The 6,235-nt window shown below is 45.2% G+C and overlaps 1 pseudogene; it reads right to left on the bottom strand.

The window, feature by feature from the left end:
• Nucleotides 1-5,490: 5,490 nt before the first annotated feature.
• On the bottom strand, nt 5,491-5,995 carry LOC102424631 (annotated as a pseudogene).
• Between the last annotated feature and the right edge of the window lie 240 nt (nt 5,996-6,235).

The following is a 6,235-nucleotide window of genomic DNA, read 5'->3' as shown; positions in this document are numbered from 1 at the left end:
TCAAGCCCGCAACGAGCCTGCAACCTGGACATATGCCCTGGCCGGGAATGGAACCGTGATCTCCTGGATCATAGGTTGAAACTTAGGCTGCATTTTCTTTTCTGAGCAATGGACCGATCTGAGTCCCAAAGTGTCTCTTATCTTTCTACAGCTCTGTCTCTCCTTGCAGCACATCCTCCAGTTTTCCAGGGTCTGTAGGGAAGCCTCCTATCCATAGTTAGTAAGGTGAACAATCATCAAAAACTGTGGTCCTGTCTTATGTGTGCCCTTCCTCCTATCATTTCCCCTCCTGTCAATTTCATCATCTTGTATATATGAGACTAGAGGCTCAGTGCACGAATTCATGCACGGTGGGGTCCCTGGGCCTGGCCAGCGATCAGGGCCGATCAGGGCCAATCAGGGCCAGGCTGATCAGGGCCAGGGGGAGGGACTGTGGGCACAATCAGGGATGGGGAGTGGGAGGTTGGCTGCAGGTCCCGAGGAGGGAGCCGGCATTTGGCCCCCCTGGGAAAGGGATCTGCCGCCACCCACCTCTGGTTCCTTATCCCAGCCCAGGGCTGAAGGTGACAATTGCAGGCCAGGTGCGGAAGGAACACACACTGGCTGCCGATGCTGCCGGCTGGCTGTGGGAGATTGGCTGTGGGAGCGCAGGGGGCAGCTCCTGTGTTGAGTGTCTGCCCCCTGATGGTCAGTGCGCATCATAGCAACTGGTCGACTGGTCGTTCTGGTCATTCGGTCCTAACGGTTGCTTAGGCTTTTATATATATAGATTAGTTTTATATGGAAAGTGTCTTGCTACCAATTTGTATTATTCCTGGACTATTTTAATTTCCCTTAATGGATTTTTGGCTCTGAATCCTTTCAGGGAAAAGGGGCATTGGGTCTCTTCGGTAGCTGCTTCTTGCTGATGAGAGTCCTGAAGTCCTCCCTGTCTGACAAAAAAAGGAGGGAACCAGAAAGGGGAAAGCAGTTTTAAGTGGAGCCAACAGACCATCCATGTTTCATTGACTCAATCATCAGTCTAAGCTGTTGAGTCTTACTTTTAGGACCCAGTGATGTGGATGGCTTCTACAGTGAGGCCTGTGCTGTGTGAGCAAGCAATCAGGTAAATATACGCATTCATTCTGTGAAAACAGAAGCAAATGAAACACAAAGGTTAGTGCATACAGTAAATCTTAAACCAGTGGAGAAGATTTTCAGATAGAGGGCTTCCACTGGAATGAAATACACAGTGACAATTTGATGCATTGTCGATAGAGAACATTTCTGGTGATGTCATCAGGGCTGTGGCCTGTAAGGCCTACATAGCCACAGCCTTAAAAACAAAACTTTGAAGACAGTTCATTGTACTGGAGTCCAATACCTACAATTTGACATTGTGGTTTCAATTGAAGCACAAGTTTTCTCCCTAAGATTGCCCTCATTTTCAAAGAGATTGCATCAAGTTTGGTTTTGGTTTAGCAGAAACCCAAGGGTAGCAATTGAGCAAATTGATTGCACAGGCTTTCTCAAATTTGCTTTGCCGGAATTTATTCATTTATAAGTAATCTTTAGATTGAGCTCTAGTGAGCAGATGGCCCCTCAGGGCAGAGAAGCCAAAGCCATGGTTACCTGGAATATCTGTATGTTTTGGGCCATGTCCTCAAGTCCTTGAGGTCCCCAAAGGTGTCTGGAGGTTTCTCTTTGCCATCTTTCAGGAAAGCAACCTTCATTCCTTACCTGGAAACACTGGCATGAACCACGTGACCAAGCAATGTACCAGGCTATTTTCCCAAGGGCTCATCCCTTCAAAGTCCATCTTTTCCTCAGAGCTTTCTGGAGACATCCAGAGTCCTAGCAAGTCTCTCTCAGACATGACATTCCAGTCCAAGTCTTGGTTAGTAAAACCACATTTGGAAACTGGCTTTATGAAGAAATTAGATTCCTGTTAGGAAGAAATTAGATTCCTATTTGATTTATGCAAATAACTATATTGCCGTGAGAACAATAATACTCACTCATTAAGAGTTTCCAAATTCCAGAGGGATCAGGTAGGGAGAAAAATCTAAATGCCTCAACATTGCTTACGAAAGCATAATTTACCAAATTGCTTTAAGAAAAGCAACTTGGGTTTTCCTTATGTCTGAAAAATAGTAAGATTAAAAGTCAGCAATACTTTTAACAACAATAACTTACAAAAACTATAATTATTTTTAGTTCATTAAGTCCCATAATCAATTTTTGTTTCTCCTGATTTTTCTTACCAATACTTCTATAAATCCAGATACTCTATAGAGTTCTAATAATTTCCATCCAGTTTAAAGGGGTTGACCTGAACAATCTATTCTCAGAGGTATGTAATTTAAAATGTCAGAGTCCTTTCTATGGATCTCTCAGAAGATATAAATTTTTGCAAATGCATTATAACAAAACAGAGACCGTTTCTAAATGAAAAGAAGAAATTTAAAATGACATGGTTATGGATTTGATTATAATGCAATTGACATAAAATCCTGTCCTTTCTGCAAAACACAGTATTCCATAATAACAGAGTTATAAATGAAAGTATATCCTAATTTATGGACTCCTGGAGATTTTTATATAATCTTCAGAGCATCCATTTTGATAATATGCATATACAAATAGAATATAGTTATTATTTCTTTATTTGACAGAGCTTTACATATACCTTAAATATAAAATTTTCACCCTAACCAGTTTGGCTCAGTGGATAGAGCATCAGCCCACGGACTGAAGAAGGGTTCCAAGTTTCATTCCAGTCAAGGGCATGTACCTTGGTTGTGGGCTCAATCCCCAATAGGGGGCGTGCAGGAGGCAGCTGATCGATGTTTCTCTATCATGGATTTCTGTCTATCCCTCTCCCTTCCTCTCTGTAAAAATCAATTATATATAAAATTTACCTTCAGAAGGAGAGAAAGCAAATCCTCCGAGGCATTCCAGGACCTATTGGCATGACCTAAAGCCAATTCTAGGTCAAAAAAGAGTTTCTTAAAATTCAAACCCTGGGAAGGTTGTCAAGCATATTTGACCAAAAGATTATATATTACTAGAGGTCCGGTGCATGAAATACATGCACAGGTGGGGTCCCGAGGCCTGGCTGGTGATCAAAGCACGAGCGTCTGGTGTGGAAGGACAGGTCCCAGCTGACCTCTGGGCCCTGGGCAGCACCTGGGCCCCTGGGCCCCCACGTGCCCCCCTCCACCTGAGTCATGGCGCCCGAGTCCCCATGCAGAGATGTGGTGAGCATGGCCAGACACCACAGGCTGGGGTGCAGCATGGGCCTCTAGGCCTCCCAGCAGCGCCACACGGAAGCCAGGTGGGCAGCGCGCTCTCTCTCAGCTGGCCTTGCAGTCTGGCTCCTGTGTGAACCCACGGGGAGCGCGACAAGCCCCTGTGGTGCCGGCGGCTGTGGCCCAGCTCACCCGGGAGAGGATGTGTGAGTGTGAGGCGGGCTCCTCGTGGGCGCCTGGCACCTGAGCGTGGGGGCTTCCCTGGAGCACAGCCCTGGCATCCCTGGAGAGGGTAGCAGGGGGAGTGAGAGTGAGTTTGGTGGACACCTCACATTCTCACCGCACCTCCATCCCTGTCACCTCTGCCCCCAAATAGCCAGCAAGAGGTCACAGCCCCACCGCCCAGGCGCTGCAGAAGGTTGGTCGCCACCACCCACCCCCAGTTTCCTGTCCCAGACCGGGGCCCAGCCCTGATTGGGCGATCAGGGCCTGCCGGCCACTGGTTATTGTCTGTGGGCTGATCAGCGGGGCAATCGGGCCCCTGCTTGAACCCGCCTTGGCTTGGTGCTGCCCACTCACCTGCTCCACCATCCTGCTGCAGTCCCACTCTCATTGGGGCCCACGGGGGCCAGCAGCACCTCCACTGCCACCTGCTGCCAGTGCCGCGCCACCCCCTGGTGGTCAGTGCATGTCATAGCGAGCAGTCAAACTTCCCATCAAACTCCTGGTCGAACAATTTGCATATTAGACTTTTATTATATAGGATTATAAAGAAGAAAGAGTATAAATTATCTTTTCATTCAAAGTGACAACAAAAGGGTATTGAACACAAACATAAGCTAGCAGAACTTCAGTTCCCACAATTAAGGAGATGGCTTTTTTAAAAAAGTCATCAAGTACCTGATTAATATAACATAATATATAACCATTTTAATAATTTATAGAACTTTTGCTTCCTAGGCAAATACAAAAAAAAAAAACTTTTTCCCTTTTAACAGACTGAAAAAGGACCAAACAAATTCTGTATTAGTTTACTTTAGATTAATATATTTTATTAAATGCACTAGAGGCCTGGTGTATGAAATTCATGTATGGGGGGGCCCTCAGCCCTCTCACAATCTGGGACCTCTCGGGGGATGTTGGGCCTAAACTGGCAGTAGGACATCCCTCTCACAATCCAGGATGCTGCATGCACCAGTGACCATACTTTTCATACAGGTGAAAGGCATCTTGCTTTTGTATGGGCAGCTACATTTTTGTGCCCTGATTATAAAAAGTAGTACATAACATGATCCTTCTAGGCGGTAGTACCATTTTCCCCATCTTATGGATGGAAAAACTGAAGCAGAGAGAAGTTAAGTAATTGGCGTGTCACACAGTTATAAGTGTCCGAATCAGGGCTGACCACAAAATGTGCAAGCCAGAGTCCATGCATGTCATCGCTGCATCATCCTGTTTTTTCAGTGTTAGAGTAGCCTTGCCAGGTTTTATTTTTAAATCTAAGAGACTGTTCCCAATATATAGGGTAGGGTCCCTAGGCCTGGCTGGCGATCAAAGCCATCTGTGAAGCAACCAGCAGGCAGAGCAATCGGGGGGCCCCCGCTGGCACCTGCCTTGGCTGGTGGCTGGCACTGCCCGCTGGCCAGCCCCACCCCCCGATCACCGCCGGTTGCCTCCCTCTCAGGGGGCAGATGCTCAACACATGAGCTGACCCCCTTGGTGGTCAGTGCGCATCATAGCGATTGGTCATTCCGCCAGTTGTTTCGCCATTCGGTCGATTTGCATATTAGGATTTTATGAAATAGGGTTATTCAGATTACCTATATGTTTCTTTTTGCTTCTTTCCACCATATAATTTTTCTCAACTTGTGCAGACCTTCTACAATTTTCCTAATCCCCTTCAGATTATTTTTCTTCTTAACTCATTCAGAAATAACCAACTTTATTTTTTACATGATCCTACCATGTTAAGTCTTAAATAAAATTCCATCAAAGATTATGTCATATTACATGCCATGATTAGCTTTCTACAAACAACTGCTTTCTGTGTACAAATCAGTGTCAATGACATAAGAAATAAAACTATACTAGGCAGAGAGCTTTATTAACCTGTTTCAAACTTTATTCCCAGGATTCTTCAGCTTAATTAGCTGCAAAGAATGATTTATGTATAAGCAAAAACTGAAAAGAGTGGCGTTGGGCTAAAAAATATGATCAGATCCATAAATAAAGTTTGAAAAAGCAGTCATAATATAAAATAGCAGCTCCCAGAAACTTCTTCAAGTTTCTCTTCTTCAGAAGTTGACTCAGTTCAGTTTGCTTCATTCTTGGAAGCCTCATCAAATCCTCCACGAGATCTGCAACTTCGTCATCATCATCCTCTCCACCCACAGACTGGGCAGAGCTTCAGCCAGTCTCCTTAACCGTCAGACTGCCTGCCGAGCTGGTTTAAGACGCGGAGTAGCACTGTTGTCGGCTGCCCTGTCTCAGCACGGCCTGTCATGGTGAAAGTGTTCGCTGCCAGCGATGCCTGAGCTTTAGGGTTGTTAAAGTGGACCACTGTTCCTTGGTTTGTGAGCATATTTGCCTCTTTAATACCAGAGATACTGTTTACCCCTGACTTCTTTAAGGAGAACTGAAGTTACTTACCGTCTGCTGTAGCTGTTCTGCGAACCCTCTTCTTTCTACGAGCAGTTCCTTTACCACCCATGCGCACTGTGCCTGCAGTTTGGAAGTTTCTCTTGGTTCATGATAGTTTCTTTCATCTTGTTGGAGAGGAAATGGGGCCACACAGAGGACTAGAGCTGATGCTTAAGGGGTCTAAGGCAGACCAGCTGAGAACCAGAAATAACCAACTTTAGAACCACCTATTTTCAATCCTAGGTTACCAAAACCATATCATTTCTTTCCAATTTAATTAGAATTCTTAATTCTTAGAAACTTTGACCCTTTTGGTGACAAGTAAGTAATTAACATTCCTCAGATTAGCAATACATTCACATTTT

Source organism: Myotis lucifugus, unplaced genomic scaffold (genome assembly GCF_000147115.1).
Source record: "Myotis lucifugus unplaced genomic scaffold, Myoluc2.0 scaffold_155, whole genome shotgun sequence".
Lineage (NCBI taxonomy): Eukaryota > Metazoa > Chordata > Mammalia > Chiroptera > Vespertilionidae > Myotis > Myotis lucifugus.
This window is presented reverse-complemented; position numbering and strand designations above follow the sequence as displayed.